This window comes from Chrysemys picta, unplaced genomic scaffold (genome assembly GCF_011386835.1).
Source record: "Chrysemys picta bellii isolate R12L10 unplaced genomic scaffold, ASM1138683v2 scaf512, whole genome shotgun sequence".
Classification (NCBI taxonomy): Eukaryota; Metazoa; Chordata; order Testudines; family Emydidae; genus Chrysemys; species Chrysemys picta.
In genome coordinates, this window is record NW_027053219.1 from 1 (window position 1) to 26,510 (window position 26,510).

The window sequence follows — 26,510 nt, forward strand, 5'->3', positions numbered from 1 at the left end:
GGGGTGGACACCCCGTCCCAGGGGTCATCTGATTGCTGTTTCTTTCAAACACAGCAGGGAGCAGGGGCAGGTTCTAGACAGTCGCCTGCTGGGAGATCTTGCCGGACAGAAGGATTTGATCCTACTCACAACCCAGCTTGTGGTCTCTGCATTTAATTTCTGAGAATCCCTCACCTCACTGTCACTGGTATCTCACCTTGGAAGCTGAAGCCTCTTAGTGACTTTTCCCCTGTTATTTTAGGATCCTGGAGTGTCTGGTTTTCCCTGCTCCCTCCTCTCTCCATGCACTATCCCCTACCACCCAGCCCCCAGTCTGGTGCCCCCTGTGCTGTTGCCTTACGGTATCAGAACTTCATCCAGGTGTCTGGCCACGTACTCTAGCCTCCTCTCAGCGATCCTGAGGGTGGGAGCCAAGGGGAGCTGCTCCAGGAGCTTGCCGAGGCTGTGGAACAGCGAGAGCAGGGAGCTGAGTGCAGGCTCTAAGGGATGCTTTGTGCTGCAGAGCTGAAGGTCCAGGGTTGAAATCCCGCTGGGAACCCATGCTGGGGGACTGGAGGTGGGGGTGGGACCATTACACAGGTGCTGCCGGATCCTACTCACCGTACCAGAAAAGCCAGCCTTCCTCCTGAACTCTCCACCTCACCTCCCTGGTGTGCACGGGGCTGCTCCCATCAAACATTTTCTCGCCCCCTTGGGAGGGGAGGATGGTCCAGTCCAGTCGACACAATCTACCGCCCCACTCCCAGGTTAAATGAGCCGCATGATGCTCAAGGAGGGAATGACCCATTGTATGATGCATGGGGGTGGATTAGAGATGGCAACTTCTGCTGGGTGGGAATGAATTGCATGATTCTAAGGAGAATAGTTGTTTGCCTGGTCTATAGGTCGGGTCAGGGGAGGGATTACTAGGGCTACTGCCCCTGGGGGCAGGGGAGGGTTGAGCTGCATGACACGAGAGGAGGGGACTGACCCACTGCAGATTTATGGAGGGGGGCATTGCTTACCATGCCTCTAGGGATGCACAAGCCTCCTCCAACTCGTCCTCATAGCGTCCAAAACCTGCCAGAAGTGAGACATAAAGGAGACGTTGAGCTGCTTGGGCAGCCTCTGCTTCCTAGCGCCCCAGAGCCCCAGATTTCAGGGGCAGCCTGTGAACGGAGCCCCAGCCAGGGCCTCTGCACGACTGTGGGCATGACTGTGCCTTCACAGGAAGAGGGGAGGCAGGAGGGGGAATAGACCCTATTTCTCTGCTTTGCGTGGGGCCCGAGTCTGCCACCGCAGCTGTGGGGTCAGGGGCTGCTTACCTTTCGGTTTCTTCCTTTCATCCCTGTGCCTCGTCTTCCTCGGAGAAGCCTGCCACAGACAGTTTACATTTTCCAGCTTCTCTTTGCAACCATGAGGGCTTAAAATGTGCTAACAAATAAAATGAAATTAAATCAAATCAAATAAAAACCCGAGATTCTCAGATAAATCACTTGACTCCAGCAGTGGGAGCTTTAAGAAAAGCACCCTATATCATGAGATAATAAAGAGCCCTACCTCTTATCTAACGCTTATCTCAAAGCACTTTACAAAGGAGGTCTGTAGCATTAGCCCCCTTTTAGAGATGGGAAACTGAGGCACAGAGAAGAACAGTGACTTACCCAAGGTCACCCAGCAAGACAGTAGCAGAGACAGGACTAGCACTTAAGTCTCCTGAGTTCCGGCTAGTGCTCTATCCACTAGGCCACAGTGCATTTGAAGTAAGGGGTCAGAGTCAGTACATTCCTGTGGTGTGTGGTGGTTATTTTGGCTCTCCCAATGCCATAGTTGTTGAAGTGACACATTTTGACCTGTGACCTGTGCTGGCCCAGGGGCATCATTGTTAAAACGAGTTTCTCAAGCAGGTTCTTGTTAGGCCTGAACACAAGTTAACTGGACCATGTCTCCGATGTCTCATTGGGAAAGTTTAAAAGCCACTGAAGGCCTTGCAGTGCACTGACATACTGGGATTTTCAGAAAGCTTTTGACAAGGTCCCTCCCCAAAGGCTCTTAAGCAAAGTAAGCTGTCATGGGATAAGAGGGAGGGTCCTCTCATGGATCAGTAACTGGTTAAAAGATAGAAAACAAAGGGTAGGAATAAATAATCTGTTTCTCAGAATGGAGAGAGGTAAATAGTGGTGTCCCCCAGTGGTCTGTACTGGGACTTTTGAAGTGATAATCAAGATAGCCCAGTTTTTTCTCTTACTTAATTGGTCTCTCAGAGTTGGTAAGACAACTCCCACCTGTCTCTGTATGTGTATATATATCTCCTCAATATTATGTTCCAGTCTATGCATCCGAAGAAGTGGGCTGTAGCCCACGAAAGCTTATGCTCAAATACATTTGTTAGTCTCTAAGGTGCCACAAGTACTCCTGGTTTTTCTATCCTACTTGTTGCTTGGAGGTAATGAATTATTCATTTGATCTTATAATCAATATTTTAACTTGTAATATACCTGTAAATGCCAATTAGAGGCTGCTCTGCATTTTACTCTGAGCAAAACAAGTCTGTATTTGCATGCTCTTTTCAGACGTTTTGTTCTTTGTGATTTTGCTGAATTTAAAGTGTTCATGAAAATTGGAGGATTCAAGAACAGAGCCTCTTCTTACTGGATCACTATATATGGAGTTATCCCAGCAGGGACAAAATGCCACAGGTGTGTCTTATATTAGGTAGCAGCAAATGTTCTATCATCACTAGCTGGGGTGGTCGGGGCATTAAGGAACAACCAATGAATGGAGCCACGAGCTCGGTCTGTGGCCCTGTCTCTCTCTGTGGATGTGTCCTGCCAGCCCAATGGGGCCTGTTCAGAACAGGGGGCCTCTGGCCACCCTCCTTCCCTTCCTTCCATGGGGCTGTGTCCAGGCAAGCTCTGCTGAGAGTGTAGGATGGCTGCAGGGGGGTTGGGGGGGGGTATCCTCCTACCATCCTGCTTCTCCTGGAGAAACTGTGCTGGGTCGTCATGGCCATCCAGATGACCAGGACCAGAAGGACGCAGGTGTACAGCACCCAGGGGCTGTCCCAGCAGGCCCAGAACCAGCTCTGCGTGATCCCCATCCTCGTGCTGGGGAGGACGGTCAGGACACTGGGCTCCCTGCTGGTGCTGCCACTGGATCTCTCCCGAGAGGCTGTTTGTTCCAGTGACGCATCATAAAGGGCCAGGACCAGGCGGGTCCTGACATCACAAAGGGACTGCACGCATCAGAGGTGAGCAAGACCCTCAGCTCCCTACAGCCCCTCCCCCGTGTTAGGGGGCTTATGTTTTTACCCTTTTACTTTCCTGGTTCTTCTCGCATGAACAGAGCAACAATACCCAAAGTTCAAAGGCGCAAACAATTTGATGTTTATTGGGGTAAACTTTTAGCAAGCATCATTTTAGTTGCCGTTCTATTTTCAGGTACCATGGTAGCTGTTACACAGGTGCTGGCCTCCTCGTTGAGCATTTTGCCTTTTCGTACACATTTTCCACCCCTGTCAGCCTTTTGAAGCCATCCCCCACCCACGTCATGCTAGCAACAAGACACACACCACAGACAAACAACGCAAAACACAGATTCATAGTATTCTGGGTTATTCTTTCGCTGGCGCCAGCATGCTTGTAGAGTGTCTGAAAAACAAAAGAAACAATTTTTACCCCCTTTCGTGGGGACAGATTATTGCTTAATAATAATACCAATTCCTTTTACAAATTTCCTTGCTAATTGCAGGAAAAACAGAAGAATTACCTTTAGGCTGTTCTTATTTTGTTTTATAGTCAGGCTAGTGAATTACCCCACTCACTGGTCATTTATGAAATGTATGAGGTGGCGTGCCTCAGTTTCCCCTCTTGTACAACAGACCAGGTTTGCAATAGTTTTTTTGCTGTACCAAGCTTTACGTTTATTTTCAGGTAATAGCTGAGAGACAGCTTTAGATTTTGGCTTTGTACACCCCCCCCACACACACACCCCCCGTTAGGGTTAACCTGTCCCCCTTATTTTCAGGCTTGACTTGTTTTTTCACCTCCCTCTTCTGGAGGGCCATAATCTGAGGTTTCTAGTAGCTTGTTTGCTGGCCAGATGGATTTATTATTTCCAAATTTTTTGTGCTGCTACTTATGGGTAGTTTTCTTCTTCCCCCATCAGTTACGTAATTTGCATTTACACAGAGGCTTTCTTGGCTTGTCTTAAAAGGGACACATTTCACTTCCACCAGAGTTCTCATTACTTTTCACTTTCATCTCCTGCTTTAAAACACACAGAGATTTGAAAAAGAAAGCACAATTTATTGTGGCTTCTTTTGGAGCCCTAATAGGATTTTAATTAAGTACCACATTTTGTTTGCATTTCTTTTACCCCTTTTCCAATATACACTGCACATGTCCTGGGAAATAGTTTAATTTCCATAACATTATATTAGCCATATTAATTTTACACAAGGTGTAACTGCCCCCACCCCCGTGCCCACAGAGTTTTCATGCACCCCCACCAAAGCGACAGTCCAATCCCCCAGCGCCTCCCCAAGGCTCAGTGTTCCCATCATTGCTCCCCTTTTCCTTTTCCTATGCATGCACAAAACTATTTTTGCCTAACATTTTTTTCACTGATTACTTTTTTTTTTTTTTTTTACACAACTGTACCCGATTACACTCCCATCTTGTACAACCAGAGACAGCCAGGGGCAGTCAAGTTAAGTTCCAATAGAAACCCCTGACATTCCTTTAGTGATTTTGATCACATTACCCAATAGTTACATAATTTGATTAGATTATTTCTCCACCTGCTGCCTGCAGCAGTCCCCTATAGACCATTTTTGTGGGGAAAGGGCCCATTTTTTCTCAGAATAGCTGTAAAGGCTTCTGGGGACAGAAGCATCGTGGTGGTAGTAAGTATCAGGGGGTAGCCGTGTTAGTCTGTATCTACAAAAACAACAAGGAGTCTGGTGGCACTTTAAAGACTAACAGATTTATTTGGGCATAAGCTTTCGTGAGTAAAAACCTCACTTCTTCGGATGCATAGAGTGAACGTTACAGATGCAGGCATTATATACTGACACATGGAGAGCAGGGAGTTACTTCACAAGTGGAGAACCAGTGTTGACCGGGCCAATTCAGTCAGGGTGGATGTAGTCCACTCCCAATAATAGATGAGGAGGTGTCAATTCCAGGAGAGAAAAAGCTGCTTCTGTAATGAGCCAGGCACTCCCAGTCCCTATTCAAGCCCAGATTAATGGTGTTGAATTTGCAAATGAATTTTAGTTCTGCTGTTTCTCTTTGAAGTCTGTTTCTGAAGTTTTTTTGTTCAATGATAGTGACTTTTAAATCTGTAATAGAATGACCAGGGAGATTGAAGTGTTCACTTACTGGTTTATGTATGTTACCATTCCTGATGTCCGATTTGTGTCCATTTATTCTTTTGCGGAGGGACTGTCCGGTTTGGCCAATGTACATGGCAGAGGGGCATTGCTGGCACATGATGGCATATATAACATTAGTGGATATGCAGGTGAATGAGCCCTTGATGGTGTGGCTGATGTGGTTGGGTCCTCTGATGGCGTCGCCAGAGTAGATATGGGGACAGAGTAGGCAACGAGGTTTGCTACAGGGATAGGTTCCTGGGTTGGTGTTTCTGTGGTGTGGTGTGTAGTTGCTGGTGAGTATTTGCTTCAGGTTGGGGGGTTGTCTGTAAGCGAGGACTGGCCTGCCTCCCAAGGTCTGTGAGAGTGAGGGATCATTTTCCAGGATAGGTTGTAGATCGTGGATAATGCGCGGGAGAGATTTTAGCTGGGGGCTGTATGTGATGGCCAGTGGTGTTCTGTTATTGTTCTTGTTGGGCCTGTCCTGTAGTAGGTGATTTCTGGGTACCCGTCTTGCTCTGTCAATCTGTTTCCTCACTTCCCCAGGTGGGTATTGTAGTTTTACGAATGCTTGATAAAGATCTTGTAGGTGTTTGTCTCTGTCTGAGGGGTTGGAGCAAATTCGGTTGTATCTTAGGGCTTGGCTGTAGACAATGGATCGTGTGATGTGTCTTGGATGGAAGCTGGAGGCATGTAGGTACATATAGCGGTCAGTAGGTTTCCGGTATAGGGTGGTGTTTATGTGACCATCACTTATTTGTACTGTAGTGTCCAGGAAGTGGATTTCTTGTGTGGACTGGTCCAGGCTGAGGTTGATGGTGGGGTGGAAATAGTTGAAGTCCAGGTGGAATTCTTCAAGGGCCTCCTTTCCGTGGGTCCATATGATGAAGATGTCATCAATGTAGCGCAAGTAGAGGAGGGGCACTAGGGGACGAGAGCTGAGGAAGCGTTGTTCTAAGTCAGCCATAAAAATGTTGGCATACTGTGGGGCCATGTGGGTACCCATAGCAGTGCCACTGACTTGAAGGTATAAGTTGTCCCCAAATCTGAAGTGGTTGTGGGTGAGGACAAAGTCACAAAGCTCAGCCACCAGGCGTGCTGTGGCCTCATCTGGGATACTGTTCCTGACAGCTTGTAGTCCATCCTCATGTAGAATATTGGTGTAAAGAGCTTCTACATCCATGGTGGCCAGGATGGTGTTTTCAGGAAGAACACCAATGCATTGTAGTTTCCTCAGGAAGTCGGTGGTGTCTCGGAGATAGCTGGGAGTGCTGGTAGCGTAGGGTCTGAGGAGAGAGTCCAAATAGCCAGATAATCCTGCTGTCAGAGTGCCAATGCCTGAGATGATGGGGCGTCCAGGGTTTCCAGGTTTATGGATCTTGGGTAGCAGATAGAATACCCCTGGTCTGGGTTCTGGGGGTGTGTCCATGTAGATTTGTTCCCGTACTGTAGCTGGGAATTTCTTGAGCAGATGGTGTAGTTTCTTTTGGTATTCCTCAGTGGGATCAGAGGATAGTGGCCTGTAGAATGTGGTCTTGGAGAGTTGCCTGGCAGCCTCCTGTTCATAATCTGACCTGTTCATTATGACTACAGCACCTCCTTTGTCAGCCCCTTTGATGGTAATGTCAGAGTTGTTTCTGAGGCTGTGGATGGCATTGCGTTCTGTACGGCTGAGGTTATGGGACAAGTGATGTTGTTTGTCCACAATTTCAGCCTGTGCACGTCTGCGGAAGCACTCTATGTAGAGGTCCAGTCTGTCATTTCGACCGTCAGGAGGAGTCCACGCAGAGTTCTTCTTCTTGTAGTGTTGGTAGGAGGGTTCCTGTGGGTCAGTGCACTGTTCAGTGGTGCGTTGAAAATATTCCTTGAGTCGGAGACGACGAAAGTAGGCTTCCAGATCACCGCAGAACTGTATCATGTTCGTGGGGATGGTGGGACAGAAAGAGAGTCCCCGAGATAGGACAGACTCTTCTGCTGGGCTAAGTGTGTGGTTGGAAAGATTGACAATGTTGTTAGATGATAGGAGCTGATCACTCTTGGCTCTGGGTGGTGTTTTCTTCCAGGGAGCTCACAATGCAACTAGGCTGCTTCAGTATTTGGATATCAATTAAGGATTCATTACTAGAATTGGTCTGATAATTGCTGAGCTGGGTGTGTGCAGACATAGGTTCATTAGCATCTGGAGCAGAGATTCCCAGGATGCAGTGCTTCCCTGCTTTTTCTGGTCCCAGAATTCAGTGTGGTTCTCTGTTCTCCATTCTGTATGTAAACTGAGATGTCTTCCTGTCCCATCTTCCATGCAGATGAGGCGAGGGGAGTTGTCTCTGCTCTCCATTCTGTATGCTAATGGAGATGTCTTCATCTTGTCACCCTTGTCAGGAGGGGTCTTCGACTTCACAACATCCTCTGGCAAAGAGTTTCACAGGTTGACTGTGCATTGTGTGCAAAAATACTTCCTTTTGTTTGTTTTCAACCTGCTGCCTATTCATTTCATTTCATAACCACTAGTTCTTGTGTTATGAGAAGGAGCTACATCCACCCTGATTGAATTGGCCCTGTCAACACTGGTTCTCCACTTGCGAAGTAACTCCCTGCTCTCCATGTGTCAGTATATAATGCCTGCATCTGTAACTTTCACTCTATGCATCCGAAGAAGTGAGGTTTTTACCCACGAAAGCTTATGCCCAAATAAATCTGTTAGTCTTTAAGGTGCCACCAGACTCCTTGTTGTTTTTGTAGATACAGACTAACACGGCTACCCCCTGATACTTGACATCCTTCTGGAATGGCGTTCACCAGCATAACCCCTTGGAGAATGGCATGAAATTGGGGTAACACCACAGTGAATCAGGCAGGTGCTGTGAGGCTCTGGATGGGATGGGTCCCCAGACCGGGTGTCTGTCTGTCAACATCCACTGGCCACTATCAGAAGACATGATTCTGGGCTAGATGGACCTTTGGTCTGACCCATTATGGCCACCATCTTCCACCCTGGCACTGTTCCATTCAGAGACAAGGAGAGGAGAATGTTCAGAAGAAAATCTGATGAAGCAATTCTCTGCTCAGTATGACTAAGGATACCTCCATTGACTGTACACATTCACACAGCATTACTCAAGCCTGCATTTTATCAGGAGAGTCGCTACATGTGATGCAAAGCCTCAACTGCTGGAGGCACGTGATTAGATGAGGCTCTCAGCTTCCATGACAACAAGAAGTGAGTTTCTGGCATTCATGGTTGTTCAGAAAAGAAAAAATGTGACCCAAGTGCATCCTAAAGCCTGAAAACCCAGAAGGTGAATAAACAGAACCCAAATGTATTTTTATTATTATTATTTTAATCATGGTTTTGGAACCAATCTCTCGATTTCTGGGGGACCTGACTCAAGATTTTTTCTAGGTTAAAACAATAACTTGAACATCACATTTCATGGCTCATTTCCTGTGGCGTGTTCCTGGGGCGCTACAGCCTTCTCGCGGGAGGTGTAGCCTGTGTAGTGCGCAGCATTGTCAGGCTAATTGTCTGCTTCGGGAGGGGAGCCATGCATCTGTAACGCTGTCACGCACTGCGAACCAGTCTCCTGCCGCCAGCATCCGAGAGGATGAGCCCAAGGGGATTAAGCAGGCCCTAGAGCTACGGTGAGTGTCTGATTTGGATGATCTTTTCCATCTGAGCCACATTCTGTGATACCTGCCTAGGAGAGATGCGTCTATGATGCATATGAACATTATCGTATATGACTTTCCTCCCCTTCTTAGCTGGATGCTTAGAGCGTCGTGCTGACCCAGCGTACTCTGCAGAACTCCACGGAGTAATTCCTGATTGATATTGTGTGTGTGAGCGCAGAAACAAGCTCCCGGGATACACAGCTGAGCTTTCCAATGCTGCTGTTTGCTCTTCTGTGCAGGTTTCTGTCGCATTTTGCAAACTGAGCCAACATCAGGGATTACGGAGCTCCTATTAATACCAAAGACACCACACGCTCCAAGATGTCACTACACGAGGGGCATTTGGCCTTGGGAGACCTGCAAATATTCCAGCATCAGGGAAGTGTCTCAAGAGTGTCATATGTGAGGTAATTGTCCTGTTCTACTCGGCACTGGTGGGCCTCATCTGAAGTACTGTGTCCAGTTCCAGGTGCCACACACTATGAAAGATGTGGACAGGGCCGGGGCTTCCATTTAGGCAACCTAGGCGGTCGCCTAGGGCACCAGGATTTGGGGGGGTGGCATTTTGCTGCCCTTGGCGGCAATTCGGCAGTGGGGGGGTCCTTCCGCGCTCCGGGTCTTCGGCGGCAATTCTGCGGCGGGTCCTTCACTCGCTCCGGGACCCGCCGCCGAAGTGCCCCGAAGACCGGGAGTGCGGAAGGACCCCCCCGCCGCAGAATTGCCGCCGACGACCGGGAGCGTGGAAGGACCCCCGCCTAGGGTGCCAAAAACCCTGGCGCTGCTCCTGGATGTGGACAAATTGGAGAGAGTCCAGAGGAGAGCAACAAAAACTGATCAAAGCTTTCGAAAACCTGACCTATGAGGAAAGGTTAAAAAAAGGGACATGTTTATTTCTAAGAAAAGACGACTGGGGGGTGTGGGGGGAATGGATAACAGCCTTCAAATACGTGACTGGCTGCTATAAAGAAGAGAGCGATCAATTGTTCTCCATGTCCATTGGCGGTAGGACAAGAAGTCATGGGCTTAACCTGTGGCAAAGGAGATGTAGGTTAGATATTCGGGAAAGTGTTCGAACTCCAAGGGGAGTGACGCTCTGGAACTGGCTCCAACGAAAGGTTGTGGAATCCTCGTCATTGGAGGTTTTTCAGAACAGCTGGACAAACACCTGTCAGGGCAGGTCTAGGGTTACCTGGCCCTGCCACAACGCAGGGGGCTGGACTTGATGACTTCTCAGGTCCCTTCCAACCCTATGTTGCTATGATTCTACGATAAAAGACGTGACCCCACAGGGGTCAAAAGCAAGGGCCAGGCTCAGCCGTGGCCTGCCTCTGAACTTCCACCAATACAGCTGCAGTGACTCCAGCGGCGTTATTCCTCTCTTACGCTGACGTCAGGAGATCAGAATCAAGGCCATTGTTACTATTCTTCTCCCAAGTTGTTTCAGTTCCCTCAGAGCGTAAACCGGTCTTGCACCCTCGCCTCCCTCCCCCGCAGTTCAGTATTGTTTCCATCTGGCTAGTGTCTGCCCCTTCCCTCGCTCCCCCTGGATTGTCTCTTTCCCCGGTGGGTTGCCCTGATGGCCTGCACCCTTTCTGACGCCTGGTTTCTCAGCGGAGGACGAGTCCTGAAAAGGGGCCACGCCAGGGCAGCCGGTATCCCATTGACAGGCTGAATAATTCAGCTTCAGTTGCAGATTGTCTAGTGTACATGACATGGGGGAGGCTTAATTTCTCTTTGGCTTGTCTGAGTTATCCTGGAATAGAGTCCCAGAGACATAGATTCCAAGGCCAGAAGAGACCAACTGGGAGGGGTTGCAAGTGTTTTGGAGGACAGGATTAAAATTCAAAATGATCTGGACAAACTGGAGAAATGGTCTGAAGTAAATGGGATGAAATTCAATAAGGACAAATGCAAAGTACTCCATTTAGGAAGGAACAATCAGTTGCCCACAGGCAGGGTTGGACAAAGCAAGCGTGTGAGCAATGCTGCCGTGCCTTTGTGCCTCCGTGTTCTCCTCTTAGCATTTGTCTATCTTGTCTATTTAGATGGTAAGCTTTTGGAGTAGGACCTGTCTCATTAAGTGACTGTGTGGGATACCCTGCCCGTGGGGAAAGTTTCTTCCTGACCTGAGTGAGAGGGTGGCTTATGCCCTGAAGCATGAGGGTTTCCCAGAGCTACTGTGTGTCATTACTACAAGTTAAAAAAACAGGGAAATGACAAAGCCTGTTAGCAGGCTCCCAGCTGTACTTTGTGGTCTCATTACACTCTTCGCTTTGTTAATCAGTAGGATCCCATGGTAGCTAGCGTGGGGACTTGCACAGCGCTTGAGAGTTAAAAGCGCTGAGCTGTGCTGAGCTCCCCAGTGTTGCACAGAAACTCAGCAGCATCACTTCCCTGTTAGCCTGAGGGGCCGTTCTGCAGGGACCAGCTCTGCTGGTGGTGAGAGGCTGGAAGGTGGTTCTGGTCCCGGCTTAGCTCGCAGTATCTTCTCTTTGATAACGACTCCGCACATAAATCGCTCACAAAAGGGAGGGATTTTAATGCCAGCTAGAGCCAAGTGTGGTGCAGGCAGCTGTGAAAGCTTCCCCTCCCTCAGCTCTGCCAGCCTTGGGCACCCCCGGCTATTCCAGCCCTGCTCCCCCTCAGCTCTGCCAGTGTGCCTCAGCCCCAACCCACAGCCCCCCTGACTCTTCCAGCCCTTCTCCCCCTCAGCTCTGCCAGTGTGCCTCAGCCCCAACCCACAGCCCGCCCTGACTCTTCCAGCCCTGCTCCCCCTCAGCTCTGCCAGTGTGCCTCAGCCCCAACCCACAGCCCGCCCTGACTCTTCCAGCCCTGCTCCCCCTCAGCTCTGCCAGTGTGCCTCAGCCCCAACCCACAGCCCGCCCTGACTCTTCCAGCCCTGCTCCCCCTCAGCTCTGCCAGTGTGCCTCAGCCCCAACCCACAGCCCCCTGACTCTTCCAGCCCTGCTCCCCCCAGCTATTCTATTTGATCACCTAGAACTGGGAGGGACCTTGAAAGGTCATCAAGTCCAGTCCAGCCCCCTGCCTTCACTAGCAGGACCAAGTACTGATTTTGCCCCAGATCCCTAAATGGCCCCCTCAAGGATTGAATGCACAACCCTGGGTTTAGCAGGCCAATGCTCAAACCACTGAGCTATTCCTCCCCCCAATGCCAATGGGTTTAACTCTGCCAATGCCCTTCAGCCCAACCTTCAGCCCCCTGCTATTCCAGCCTGGGCACCCCCCGCAGAACTCTGCTGATCTCCTCAGTCCGAACCCACAGCCTCCTGCTATCCCAGCCCTGGGCACCCCCCCCACAGCTCTGCTGGTGCCCCTCAATCTCAACCCCCAGCCCCTGCCCTTCCAGCGCTAGGGGGAGATGTGGTCAGGCTCTGAGCTCGCCCCACTGTGGGGAAGGGCGGTTTGAGGCCCAGCAGCGAGATGGTGGCTCCGTCCGGTCTGATGTTAAATGTCCCAAGCGATGAGTCTCCAGCCCTTTCCCGGGGGACACTGCACAGCAGAGATCCACCATCTCCCTCCCAAGGAGCTTTTCCTGACATTCACCCCAGGTGCCCGGGGCTCAGTTTTAACCCAGGCTTAGGAGACAGAGCGCGTCTAGTCTGAGCTGGAGCAGAGTCTACCGCAGGCCCTACCCAGCTGGGGTTAGTCCTTGAGCTCACGCGGCCGCGGCTGCTGCTTCTAGCGCCGACAGTGCCGGGTTCACACCCCACTGCTGGCTCGAGTAGGGCTGGCTGCAGAACTCAAACTCCGGTAGGTCCCATGAGCATCCCCCAGTGGGGGAATCCATAACCTCTGTGAAGGCGAGGGTAGCTCTGTCTCCCCCGAGTGACCAGTCCATGTCAGAGGTGAATGAGTTTGTGTCATGTGCCCCCTTTGTCGTCTTAATGCCAAAGAAACCCCCTGTGAAGGGGGACGGAGGCAGCTGCTAGCCATTGACTCTGCCCTGTGCCCTCAGGCCCTACGGGAAGGACGTGCCCCGGCTGGACTATTGGCTGGCCTACGAGAGCGTCATGAAGAAGGCTGGGGGGCGACCGCACTGGGCAAAGGTACCGCTGCAGCCTGGCCCATGGGCTCAGGGAGGAATCAGAGCGCAGGTCTCTGAGCCCAGCCCTTGCTCTTTAACCCTGTGAACTAGACACTGGGACTCACGCTCCAGGTTCTGAGGGTAACAAGGAGGGTGGCTGCGGGGGGTGGGAGGGTGGAGTAGGGCCGGCCTAGATGCTCGCTGAGGCAGAGTCCTGATCCGGCTCATCTGGGAACCTTCTGGCCTGTCCTCTCTGCCATGCCCTATCTCCACTGCTGCGGGTTCCCAGCCCCCTCACTCACTGTGAGGGGCACAGGAGGCCATATACAGGACAGTGGGGCTAGGGGCCGGGCAGGGGTGGGGTGGCATGAATCAGTCATTGTCCCTCTGGGGGCAGGGAAAGGCCTCATTAGATTCAAGGAGGGGCGGTAGGTGAGGATCGTCCTAGGGTAGGGTTACCATACGTCCTCTTTTTCCCGGACATGTCCGGCTTTTCAGCAATCAAACCCCCGTCCGGGGGGAATTGCTGAAAAGCCACACATGTCCGGGAAAATGGCCGGCACTTCCTCTCCCCCTGTGGCTCTGCTCCACTCCTCCTCTCTCAGATTTACAGAGCCAAGCTGCCCGAGCAAGCGCTACTGGCTTCGGGCAGCTCCCCCCCCCCCCGCCTCCGGACCCCGAGCCCCCAGCCAGGCACTTCTCCTACCCGGCTCCAGCTGAGCTGCTCCCACGGTGCAGGGTCCGGAGGCAGGGGGGAGGCTGCCTGAAGCCGGTAACGCTGGCTCCTGCAGCTCTGCTCTGTAAGTCTGAGGGGGCGGAGCCGAGCAGCTCGGCTGGAGCTGGGGAAGGGACGTGTCCAGCCAGCTCTGGGTCCTGAGGTAGGGGAGGGCTGCCAGAAGCCAGCAGCTCGGCTCTTACAGTCTGAGCTGGCAGGAGCAGCTCAGCTAGAGCCCAGGTAGGAGAAGTGCCTGAAGCCGGTAGCACTAGGGCAGCTTGGCTCTTAAACAGAGCCGAAGAGTCAGGGAGCAGCAGCAGTCGCCAGAGCCTGCTCTAAGGTAAGCCAGGGATGCCAGCAAAGCTGGGAGTACCATGCGCCGCTGATTGCACAGGTGGGGGGCAGCGCTGGGGGAGCTGCTCCGGGGAGTCGCCAAAAAGCACTGACTGTGGTGGGGGAGGAGGGGAGGGCAGTGTGAAAAAGGCAGGAGTGTGCAGAGGGATCAGAGCTCTGGCTGCGATGGGCATCGGGCTGCCTTGCCTGCAAGTGGATCAGAGCTCCTGGGGCTGGGGTGTGCTGTATGGCACTCAGCTCCCCATTTGTGATGAGACACAGCAGTGTGGTGGATCACTGCGAAATACCTGCCCAATCAGAGCTGCGGGGGCAGGGCTTGCAGGGGCTGGCTCCGACAGCTCCCATTGGAGCTTTTCCCAGCCAATGGGAGCCTCTGAGCTTGGCTTGTGGCGGGCCCAGCACGTGGAGACCCTGGCTGCCCCTGATCCTAGGAGCAAACACAATGCCAAAACGAAAATACAAAGTTCACTACATATAAAGAATTACGTTTTAGAATTAAATAATTAAATAGCTCAAAATGTCCGGGATTTTACCGGGCAGGGAGGAGAACTGGGTGCTCCAAGGCATCTGGGGAGCTGGGAAACAGAACAGTGTGAGCTGCGTGTCCTGACCGCTCCCAAAAACTGAGCGCCGGGGCAGATCCTCCACTGAGCAGCTTCATTAAAGTCATGGGAGTCTATACTAGTGGAGTGCCTGACTTTAGAATTGGTGCAGCTGTTTCGTGTGGCTGGGAGGGAGGAGGGGGAATGTGGGGTGCTCAGGGGAGGGGGCGGAGACTTTGGGGAAGGGGTTGGAATGGGGGCAGGGAAGGGGCGGAGTTGGGCGGGGCCGGGGGTGGGGAAAGGGGTGGGACCGGGGGAGGGGAAGGGGCGGAGTTGGGGCGGGGCCGGGGCCCCATGGAGTGTCCTCTTTTTTCAATGTTCAAATATGGTAACCCTATCCTAGGGCAATGGGGCTGAGGAGAGATGGGGGAAGGGGTGGCATGGCTCAGCTTTCAGTCTAGACCCATGAGGGCAAACGTGGTCCCTTCAGACATAGAGGGTCTGTCTACACTGCACACGGAGCCCGGGCTCTGGTTCAGGTTTGAGACCAAGTCCCTCTTCCGTCCACACCCCAAGCACTCAGAGCCTGGGCCCTAGGACCCTGCTAGGGGGTGGGTCAGAGCCCAGGTCCTGCTGTGAGTCGGGTCCAACCCCTGCCATTGTGCAGTGGGGACCCAGGACAAGCTGTGGACCGGAGTCAGAAGGTCTATGTTAACAACAAGGAGTCTGGTGGCACCTTAAAGACTAACAGATTTATTTGGGCATAAGCTTTCGTGAGTAAAAATCTCACTTCTTCGGATGCACCGAAGAAGTGAGATTTTTACTCACGAAAGCTTATGCCCTAATAAATCTGTTAGTCTTTAAGGTGCCACCAGACTCCTTGTTGTTTTTGTAGATACAGACTAACACGGCTAACCCCTGATACTTGACACCATGCAAGGTCTATGTTGTGCAGCATGGATGCATTAGCACGACTGGAAGACCCGGGCCCAGCAATTGTAAGCCCAGGTTTACCATGCAGTGTGGACTCTCAAGGCTGGGCTTGGAAATGAGCCGCAGACCTGGGTTTACAAAACGGGAGATGTCCCTAAAGGTGTCTGAGGCATGGGGGTTTCAGGGCAGGTTTCACTGTATGTATTAGTTCTGGCCACCCCTGGACGTCACAGACCTTCCACCTGTAAGAACCACACCACCCTGTGCTGCTCCTGTCCAGATGGAGCCAGCCTGATTGTAAAGCCTCTGGGGTCAGGACTCTGTTGCTGTGTTTGGCCCCAGGCAGTGTACGCGCCTGTAGATCTCTCCAGACGAACACACAGAGAGCTCACGTCTGCCATTGTTGCTCAGTGTTCGTGGGCGGAGGGTTCGCTGACACAGTCGCTCTCTCGTAGGCTCACACCTGTACCCGGAAGGACTTTGAGAAGATGTATCCCGGCTTCCGGAAGTTCTGCACCATGCGGGAGGAGCTGGATCGCACTGGCATGTTCCTGAACGCGTACCTGGAAAAGGTGTTTTATTGAGGGAGGACGGGACGCTGAAGAAGAGAAATGAAGCTCACCAGCCCATCTCCCGTGCTCTGTCCTTTAGAGATGGACAATGCTCCTTGTGAGACTTGCTCCTTCCATGATGTCCCCCAGATTAGAACCCAACCATTATCTCTCTCGGCTTCCAGCACGTCCCGTCTCCATCTCTGAGGTTGGAAGCTCTTGAGTCAGGGACTGTCCTCATTTAGTGTCCTGTACAGCTCCGAACGCATTGTCAGAGAGAACACATCAATAAAGAACCAACAGTGAATGGAAACAGTCTGTAGGCTCTGTGCTGTCGGATCATGTGCTGATTCAGGGGGGCTTGGCCAGGTGCCACTCCTGGAGAAAGTGCTGGTCAGGGCGTTATCTGCATGCCAGGAGTTCTGTGGATTCTGGCCTGGGTTTGAAAGGAGACAGCTTTAGCTCTATTATACAGGTGGCTGGTTCTGGTATCTCAGAGCCTGGCTTCCCCAGAGTCCAGGGTGTTCGGATCCAGACCCATCTCTAAGGACAAGGTCACAGGTTCAAGTGTCAGGAGAAAATGGCCAGCGTGGGGGAGAGTGAGTGTGTTAGTGAGTGTGTTGAAGCACAGGACCCAGAGATCTAGGTTCTATTCCCAGCTTTGGCACAGACCGTCTGTGTGGCTTTGGGCAAGTGGCTTCATCTATGTGTTCCCGAGCTGCAAAATTCCTTCCCCACCTCCCCAAGGGTCTGGGAGGCTCAGATCACTACTGGCTGGGTAGCAATTACAAAGCCGAGGTGTTGGGAGATGCAGAGTCTTAAGCATTGAGGGGAAAAGTGGTGGGTGCACATTTTTTCTCTGCATCATATGGCAGGGATTCCTGTACCCCCTAAGGCTCTGCCCCCGATCTGTGAGCCTCTCACCAGTCTATGAATGCAGCTTTCTAACAGTACACTGGCAAGGGGCACCCAAAACTGGCAGAGGCTGGTACATAGCAATTTAAACCACAAACCGTAAGATAACTCCTTGATATTGTAATGAACTGTCGTGTGTGTGTATGTGTTACTACTGCCCTCTGCTGGATGGATTGAGAACTGCCATACTGTGTGTCACAAGCCCTATAGTGTAAATATTTAAGGGAGATCCTCCCTCTGAGCAGACTGGTCTGGGCTCTTGGAGAAGGAGGATCTGAAATGTCAATGTGAAATTCTGAGTGTCTGTGCAGTGCAGCATAGTGCCAGTCCTGAAGTCCAGGTTAGCAGTGGATTTGTTACAAGACCTATTTTCCCCTCCCAGATGTAAAAGCTAATTGGGAAGGTGCTGTGCATGAAAACAAGATGAGAGCCCAAGCAAGTTAGCAGCAATGAAGGGGCCGCTGTTGTATAGTCGGGCAATTAGCCTGCTCAGCGATCGGGCGGCTTCTCAGAGACTGCTGTTGGGTGGCAGCACTTTCCAAGAGAAATCTCAGAGAAACCAGCGAAGGCACATCCCATCCAGAGAGCGGGTGGCACCGCTTCTTTGCAGTCAGAATCTCATGTTCCAGGCTTCTTCAGTAACAACACAGGGAATTTCTGTTCAGGAACAGCCTTGATGGGTTGATGCAGAATTTGCCTAGGTACTGAGGAGATTTGCTAGGTACCTGCTCATCCAGAGAGCTCTAGGCACTTTACCATGGTGGCTGAGTGCCACTGTCCTCAGAAAGAACAAGAGTACTTGTGGCACCTTAGAGACTAACAAAAGTACTCCTGTTCTTTTTGCGGATACAGACTAACACGGCTGCTACTCTGAAACTGTCCTCAGACTAGGTAGGGAAACTGAGGCACACAAAGATGAGGTGACTTGCCCCAGGTTACACAGTGGCTCAGCAACAGACCTTGGAACAGACCCCACATCTACTCAGTGCCAGCCCAGTGCCCTTTCCACTAGACCACACTGCTTCTGTAGAGGAACGAACATTCAGCCTTGCTTTGCCAGAGGGACCATCACCTGTCACTGGCCTGGATGGGAGGGAGAATATGCAGAGCCTAACGTCTCACAAGAGGGTGGGAGGAACTGGAGGTGGGATTTTAAATATCTCATTTTTTGGGGGGTCCCTCTTCATTGTCCTAAGAGGTGCTAGTGCAGCGCAGCGACCAGTGTCAGTGGATCCGAGTTCCTCTGTTGTAATCAAAGTCTTTGTTTGCTCCACTATAACAGTGAATAATCCGCTTCCCCGGCACAAGCGTTACTGTGTGAGCTAAAGCTAGAACAAGGTCAGAATGCGGCATCGCAATGATTTTCCTCCTGCAGGAGGCTCAGGGTTACAGACTAACATTTACCCTCCCGTGCAGATGGTTTTAAAGCTCCAGGGTGAACGCTGAGTAGCGGCAGCAGCTATGCCTTTGCACCAGAGACGGGCCAGATCCTGGTGGATCGTTAAGATTGAACCCTCTCCTGTTCCCTCAGAGTTTGGGTCTAAACGCTGTGAACCGTCCGATCTGGATCCAACTCCGGCTGCTTCTGTGTAAGGTTCTTCCATAGCCCTTCTGTTCCCACGGGATCAGCACGCCTGGCAATCTGCGCTGTGTTTATCCTCTCACCACCCCAGGGAGGCTGGGATCTCCATGGTACAGACAGGAACTGAGGCACAGACACACAGTGACCTGTCCAAGCACACACAGCGCCTGTGGTAGAGGAGGGAGTCGAACCCAGGTCTCCCCCGCAGCCTCTGCTAGTGCTCTTCCCATTGCACCGTCCTTCCTGCGAGGAGCCAGCCGGTCTCTGCAGCGGTGTAGCCAGCTGTTCCGTGTTACAGCCCATGTGTCAGGACACGTCTGACGGCTCCCGCTCCTAGCAAGGGATGGGATTCCTTTAGCTCCAGCAGTGAGGGTCATGCTCTTGGAGCTGCCGAGTCTTGGTTCACGCTCTAGGCACGACCGAAATGCCAGGCATTACACCCACGCTCCCGGCTTCTAGGAAAAAGGGGTGGTTGTGTATCAGTCAGTCCCACCCGCTCTGATCAGTCCAGATGCCGGCACAGCCGGAGGCACCATCAGCTTCATCCTTTTCTTTCCCTGTTAGTTTTCCATTCCCTAGTCAGGGCGTTGCATAGGCAGAGGGAAGATTCCTTGTCACGTGTATTTACTCCCTGACGTGGGGCTGCCTGGCTCTTGGCCAGCACCGTGCTGCGTTCCTTAGCACTGCCTGTGCAGCGTGCCACATACGCACCATGCTCTTAGGGATTGGAGAGGGGCAACGTGGGTAGTTATCTGCCATGTACAATATCTACCCCGGCCATAAGTATCACGAGACGCTGAAGGTTCAAATGGAGCCTCTCAAGGCTAAGGCAGAACTGGCGGATTTGCTGCACAGTTTTTTTTTCTGGGACATCCCTGGGGGGACTCCTGGATACCTAAGACCACCCAAGACCAAACACACGGACCCTGGGAATAAAGCAGGGGGCAGGTTCCTTTAGCCTGGCCTCCCCTTCTGGAACAGGGTAGAATCACTTCTCATGTGCTAAAGTCTCTCTCCTGGCAGACAGAACCGAAGTTGGTTGCAGTTGCTGGGTATAGAAGTAGGAAGAGAACTGGCCATCCGGGGGGTGGATCACCGGGGCTGCCAGAGCCGAAGCCTGACTTGCCAGTGACTCCCAGCTGGGAGACACTGGATCTTGTGAGGAAGAGCAGGAACATTCTCCCTTGCAGGAACAATGCAGGGTCCTGCGATGTGGGTCTTTGTCCCTGCCTTCTGGCTGGCCCGAGGTTAGGGTGTTAGCCTGGGATTCGGGCGACCTGCTCTGCCACGGGTGACCTGGGGACAGTCACTCTCAGGCTGTCTTGGTGCCTTAGTTCCCCGTCTGTGCCGTGGGGATCACAGCACTGCCCTGCCTCGGGGGGCCCCGTGAGGATAAATACAGTAAAGACTCTGAGGTGCTCGAGTACTGCAGTCATGCAGGGACTGGAGAAGCACCGGAGAGAGGCAGGTACTTGCTTTTTAAACAGGGTCTAGCTCTCTGGGGGTCCCTCCGCCCTGCCGCACACGCAGCCACACCTGAGCGAGTTCGGCTGGAGCCGTGTAACGGCGGCGACGCGGGTGGCAGCACCGGCTAGCGCTCCAGTACAGTCGTGCTCAGGGCCCCGGGGACGTACGTGGGCTGCTCGCCCGGGCCGCAGCGGCTACCCCGCTGTTTTTAGCAAGCTAGCTCGGTATGCCGCCCCCTGCTGCCCCGACTGCAGTGCAGACAGAACCTAAGATGTGCCACGCCACGAGTCGCCAGCCAGGCCCAGACAATGGACTTTGCCTGCATTTACTCCATGTCTATGCGCATAATTATACAATGTGATGCAAAAGAAAGTTGAGTATTTTATACACACAATAGCTGAAGACTTTGCAGAGATAAATAGATAAATAATAGCAGAGGGAGAAATACATAGGTCCAGGCAAGGTAAAATCTATGAAACTAAGATTGTGAGAGAGTGTGTGTGTGTGACTTTTGTATGTGTGTGTGTCTGTAATATGTGTGTGACTGGGATGTGTAATGTGTGCATGGATGGGCATTGTGTAGCTGGTATGTGTCATATGGGTGTTGTGTGACTGTTTTGAGTAATGTGTGGGGCTGGGTGTTTCGCGCCTGCCATGTGTCATGTGTGTTGTGTAACGTGACGTGTGTATGTGAATGAGGGATGTGTGACTTTGTGATGTGTACCATATTCATGTGCGAGAGGCAGAGATTTGACGTACACGCATCTAGCTATACATATGGAAACGTTCCCTAAGGACACCGGTACATTTACCGAACTGAGTAATTCTGCACATCGCATCATTTGCTTTATCGTCTAGGAATTCCAGCTGAACTGTGCGTAATAAATCAATACGTACCGTTTAGCCGCACGCCCTGCAGAGATCCTTTTCTTCACGGCTCGCCTTTAACAGCCAGCTTCCATTTCTCTTGTGTCCCTTGTGAGCAGGAACATTTGAGGATGCTTTCTCTGGACACTCGTCTCCTTTCCAGGTAGCAACTCCTTGTCTTACGCAGCCACCTTAAAGCTTCCCAAACGCTCACAGTCCGGGGCCATTCTGCTTCACCTATAAATTAAGAGCCACATTTCTTTGTCACTTACCTGTTCGTCTACCGGGTGTTTTATCCTAGGAGGGACGGGCTAATCATGGAGCTGGTTAGTTGTTGGATAATTTCTTTGATAACTTTAATAACATTCAACAACATCAATTGTTCAGTTTGAATAGTGCGCCTGTCTCTACTTCAGACAGGTTTCAGAGCGTATGTGCATGTGTGTGCGTGTGTGTGTCTGCACAGAAATATGTACCATGAAGGGCTGTGAGCATATGTGTATTTCAAGTGCTCCGGTGTAAATCTTATGAATGAAAACGGTAAGATCGTGCGTGCTTCCTTGCAGCTAAAGATGAGCTCAAAGGCCACCACAGTACAAAATAACAGCTAGGCTGTACAGTGAAGCAGATAGTTTGCTTCATTGGATATATCCATGTCTTTCGTGTCTGGATTTCAAAGGCAGCTGTAGGAGGGTTTTAAAAGGAACTTCACGCACCAGCAAGAAAACTTCCAGTCCCTTTGCTCCCCTCATCGCTGAGTTTGCAGGCGAAGCTTTGCTCGGCTGCCCTTGTGCTGTTAAGCACATGCATATCATCTCCCTGGGCGTGTTCTTGTGAAAGCAGCTCTCTCCTAGCGAACCTGCCAAGATCAGAAAGAGACCCCTTACCTGTCGGACGAAGCGCGGGGAGGAGGAAGGGTTGGGCTGGCTAAGGAAGATGCCAGCTGGAGCCCTGCTCAGTGTTGTCCAACCGAAGTTCCTTCGTGCAATCAGAACTGAAAGCCTCCCGCTCTGTCCACAGCCCCACCGCTCCCCCACCGCGCAGCAGGGGCTGATCAACACCCCTGGTGAGCAGAATCACAGCTCCGGAGCAAACTGATCTATTCTCCCCTTCTCCTCCTCTCTCCAGCTTCACTGACCAGTGCTCCAGGAACGAAGTGGTCCTAGCTGGGATCTCTCCAGTCCAGGCGGTTTCACGCCTTGGCTGAGTGGCCGCCTTGCTCAGGGATGCTGCATCTCAGCCAGCGCTGGCCAGAGTGATGAAGATCTCCCCAGCGCTCACACTAGACCCTGACGCCATGAAGGGAGTAGGGGGAGGAGGCACCGGCGGAATCATCCAGTTAGCGCTGGCTGCAGTGGGGGGCTCGGGGCCTGGGGACGGAGGGTTCATTTTACAAATAGATCCGCTAACTCCGGCTTCAGTCGGGCTCCTCTTCTGTGGGGAGCTAACGGCGCCACTTCCCCAGATTGTAAAGCACCGGAGCGTCGTGATTTATTCACCAGCCTTTCCAGTGCACAGCTCGTCCTGAGCAGGAGCAGATTGTGTCTGAGAGAGCCTGGGGGGAGGGAAGCAAATGTCCTGGGGACTTAAAATAAAGGGGAAGGGGCTACAATGCATGTACACACACACACACACACACAGATATAATCTCTCCCTCTGGACAGATTCCATTTGTCATCGTGGGAGTGAATTCCCTAAGGCTTGGGAGTCCGTCCTGTCCCTCATGACGGTCAGTGGTGTTATTATTTCATGTTTGTATTCAGTGGCTCCCAGCCAGGAATGGGGCTCCCGTTCTTTGCGCTAGGAGCTGTACACACACATCTAAAGAGATGGCCCTTGCTTCTGTCCCAAGGCGACCGGCCCACACTAAGCCTGTGCATGAAAGAGAATCATGCTCCTCATCGGGGACAAATAGCCACAGGGGGCCGTCCCCCAAGCAGCGGGGGGCACGAATCTCCCCCTACTCACTCTGGTTTCATTGTCAGCATTGGGGGGGGGGTCACTTTTGATTTGCGCTCAGGGTCCGTGCGAGGAGAAATCAGGCTGGGTGCAGGGCGGCCCACTGCTGGGCAGATGGTACCTGTCTCTCTCAGCCCCCAGAGCGGGAGAAGTCTGTCTCTTGTACACTTTGGCAGCCCTGGGCCAGCTTGCCATGGCCACAAGGGGTGTGAGGATGTGTGAGATGTCAGCATCAGATCTATATGGGGGGCAGATGATGTAGGGTTCCCAGGGGCCCGGTTTTCGACCAGAAAGTCCGGTCAAAAGGGGACCGGGCAGTGTCTGGTCAGATGTACTGACCGGACACCAAGAGTCCGGTTACTGCGGGCAGGGGTATGGGAGGTGCCGGGTCATCAACCCGTGTGAGCCCCTGCTCCGCCGGTGCCAGCGCCTACCTGCATCTCATGGCCAGGCAGGCTCCGTGTCATGGGCTGCAGCTCCCGGCCAGCCCCAGGGCAGAGGGAGCCCAGCTGGTGGGGGGGTGGGAGGTGGAGCGGATCCAGTTATGGGGAAGCAGGAAGGGGAAAGGAGAGAGTGGGGGGCAGGGCCTGGAGGAAGTGGTGGAACAGGAGGCGGGGCCTTGGGGGAAGAGGCGGAGCAAGGGGCGGGGCCTTGAGGGAAGAGACAGAGCAGGGGGCAGGGCAGGGAGGCTGGTTATCAACATTTAGAAAGTTGGTGGGTGACCCTAATTATCCCCCATCTGCTGCCGCAGGGTTTCTTACATCTTCCTCTGAGAGATCTGGGGCCGGCCAGTGTCCGAGACGGGCTACTGGGCTAGATGGACCCTGGTTCTGATCCAGCGTGGGAATTCGTACATTCCTCTGTGTGCGCAGGCCCAGGTCACGTTCTGAAGTTGCTTGGTGGGGATGAGGTTCAAAGTTGCAAAGAAATAGCAGAAGCTTGTCCTGGAGGTGGGGGGATGGGTCGTTAGATCTGATGTTTTAGGATATTTGCACTTGTTGTAGCAAAGCTGAAGCTACCACAGCCGGGGCACGGGGAGGGAATGTGCATCGACCACTAGGGGGCGCATGAGTCGACCGAAAAGCTGGCCTTGGTTAAGGGAAGGACCAGAGCTCACAAGCCGTCCCACGTTCTGTATAGCAGGGAATCGTGATTCGTCTTTCTGGGGCCGTCCGCGCACGAAGGAGGACACAGGAGGGATTGGAAAGCAACACTGAGCCAGTGAGGCCATGGGGAGTTAGTTTAAAAAACTGCAGTTCATTTTAGAGCTGTAAGAAACGACTGATTTCTGGCAGGGTCGGAGCTCGAAGGGCTGGATACAGAATTCCAGGGGAGCGGTGAAATGTACAGGGGTGTGTATGTGTGTGTGTGTGTGTGTGTGTGTGTGTGTGTGACCCTATACCGAAAACCCACCAACCGCTATGCCTACCTTCATGCCTCCAGCTTCCATCCCAGACACACCACACGATCCATCGTCTACAGCCAAGCACTGAGGTACAACCGCATTTGCTCCAACCCCTCAGACAGACACCAAAACCTACAAGATCTTCACCAAGCATTCTCAAACTACGATACCCACACAAGGAAATAAGGAAACAAATCAACAGAGCCAGACGTGTACCCAGAAGCCTCCTGCTGCAAGACAAGCCCAAGAAAGAAACCAACAGAACTCCACTGGCCATCACCTACAGTCCCCAGGTAAAACCTCTCCAACGCATCATCAGTGATCTACAACCCATCCTGGACAACGACCCCTCACTTTCACAGACCTTGGGAGGCAGGCCAGTCCTCGCCCACAGACAACCCGCCAGCCTTAAGCATATTCTCACCAGCAACCACGCACTGCACCATTACAACTCTAACTCAGGAACCAACCCATGCAACAAACCTCGATGCCAACTCTGCCCACATATCTACACCAGCAACACCATCACAGGACCTAATCAGATCAGCCACAACATCACCGGTTCATTCACCTGCACATCCACCAATGTAATATACGCCATCATATGCCAGCAATGCCCCTCTGCTATGTACATCGGCCAAACTGGACAATCCCTACGTAAAAGTATAAATGGACACAAGTCAGATATCAGGAATGGCAATATACAAAAACCTGTAGGTAGGAGAACACTTCAACCTCCCTGGCCACACAATAGCAGATGTAAAGGTAGCCATCTTACCGCAAAAAAACTTCAGAACCAGACTCCAAAGAGAAACTGCTGAGCTCCAGTTCATTTGCAAATTTGACACCATCAGATCAGGATTAAACAAAGACTGTGAATGGCTAGCCAACTACAGAAGCAGTTTCTCCTCCCTTGGTGTTCAAACCTCAACTGCTAGCAGAGCACCTCACCCTCCCTGATTGAACTAACCTCGTTATCTCCATACTGATTTATACCTGCCTCTGGAGATTTCCATTACTTGCATCTGAAGAAGTGAGGTTCTTACCCATGAAAGCTTATGCTCCCAGTACTTCTGTTAGTCTTAAAGGTGCCACAGGACCCTCTGTTGCTTTTTACAGATTCAGACTAACACGGCTACCCCTCTGATACTTGACTAAAACCTTCTTATGCATGAATCACAATAACAATCCCAAACTAATATATTATTGCTTATCCTATGAAAACTTATTTTGATCTGTCTACTTCTATCATCTTTTCTCCGCTGTTCATTTCACTGGCCCCATCCAGTTGCTCTTATCTTACAGGGCTGTTTTTGCGGCCTTGGGTTTTGCTTGTTAGGTTGTCTTGGGAGGCCCCTGAAGTTACCAAGTCCCCATTTCACCCGGCTGTTTACACGGACCAAGGTTTTACAAAGTCAGACACACAAGCCAGGTTTCACGCAAGCCTGAAGTTGTTTCAGTTAAGTTCTGGAAAATGCTGCATCAGCAGAGACCCAAAGAAAAAGTAAAAATTCCTGTTTCCTGATATTATCATCATTTCTCTAACATGTGTGTGTGTGTGTGTGTGTGTGTGCGTGCGTGTGATATTTGTCTAACACATTTCATTGCACCGTTTTCTAACAAGGCAAACAGCTGGCTTGGGCCCAGGTGCAGAGAAAGGGCCAGAGATGGTGATTTCCCTCAGGGTGTAACTCCACTGACTCCCCGGTGGGCCATTCTCGCCACCTCGTAATTCCATTTACTTCAGTGGGGCTAGCCCTGATTTACACCAGAGTCAGGCCCAAAGGACCTGCGTCGACTCACTTGATCCTACTCATTAAGGGTAGAATTCACCCTGTGCAGAGACACAGCACGAGGCCCAGGCACCACCCACCCACAGGCCTTCAGTGTGAGGTCCTGGGCAGACAGGTTCACGCACAAACCATCACTCCCTTGCAGACCCCCATTGAGTTCAGTGGGGGGCTTTGGTCAAGAGTAGGGGTCTGTGCATACACATTGCAGGTACAAGGACTGCACGGGGGTAGGGAACACCATGACAATCCCAGGCCATGGCGTGACGTCCTTCTTCAGTCAACACTCCCACTGAAGTCAATGGGAGTCTTTCCTGAGCAAAGACCTCAAGATCCAGCCAAGTTAGAAGGCCCAGAGGG

The 26,510-nt window shown here is 51.9% G+C and overlaps 1 long non-coding RNA gene across 2 annotated transcripts; it reads right to left on the reverse strand.

The window, feature by feature from the left end:
• Positions 1 to 3,381: 3,381 nt before the first annotated feature.
• On the reverse strand, positions 3,382 to 23,510 carry LOC135978898 (uncharacterized). Of its 2 annotated transcripts, none has more exons than XR_010596249.1 (3): positions 23,390 to 23,510; positions 21,027 to 21,233; positions 3,382 to 3,629 (listed from the first exon to the last, which is right to left on the reverse strand). It is a non-coding gene; the product is annotated as an uncharacterized LOC135978898 (long non-coding RNA). The 2 variants fall into 2 exon arrangements; XR_010596250.1 differs by lacking the exon at positions 23,390 to 23,510 and adding an exon at positions 21,884 to 22,009.
• Positions 23,511 to 26,510: the final 3,000 nt, after the last annotated feature.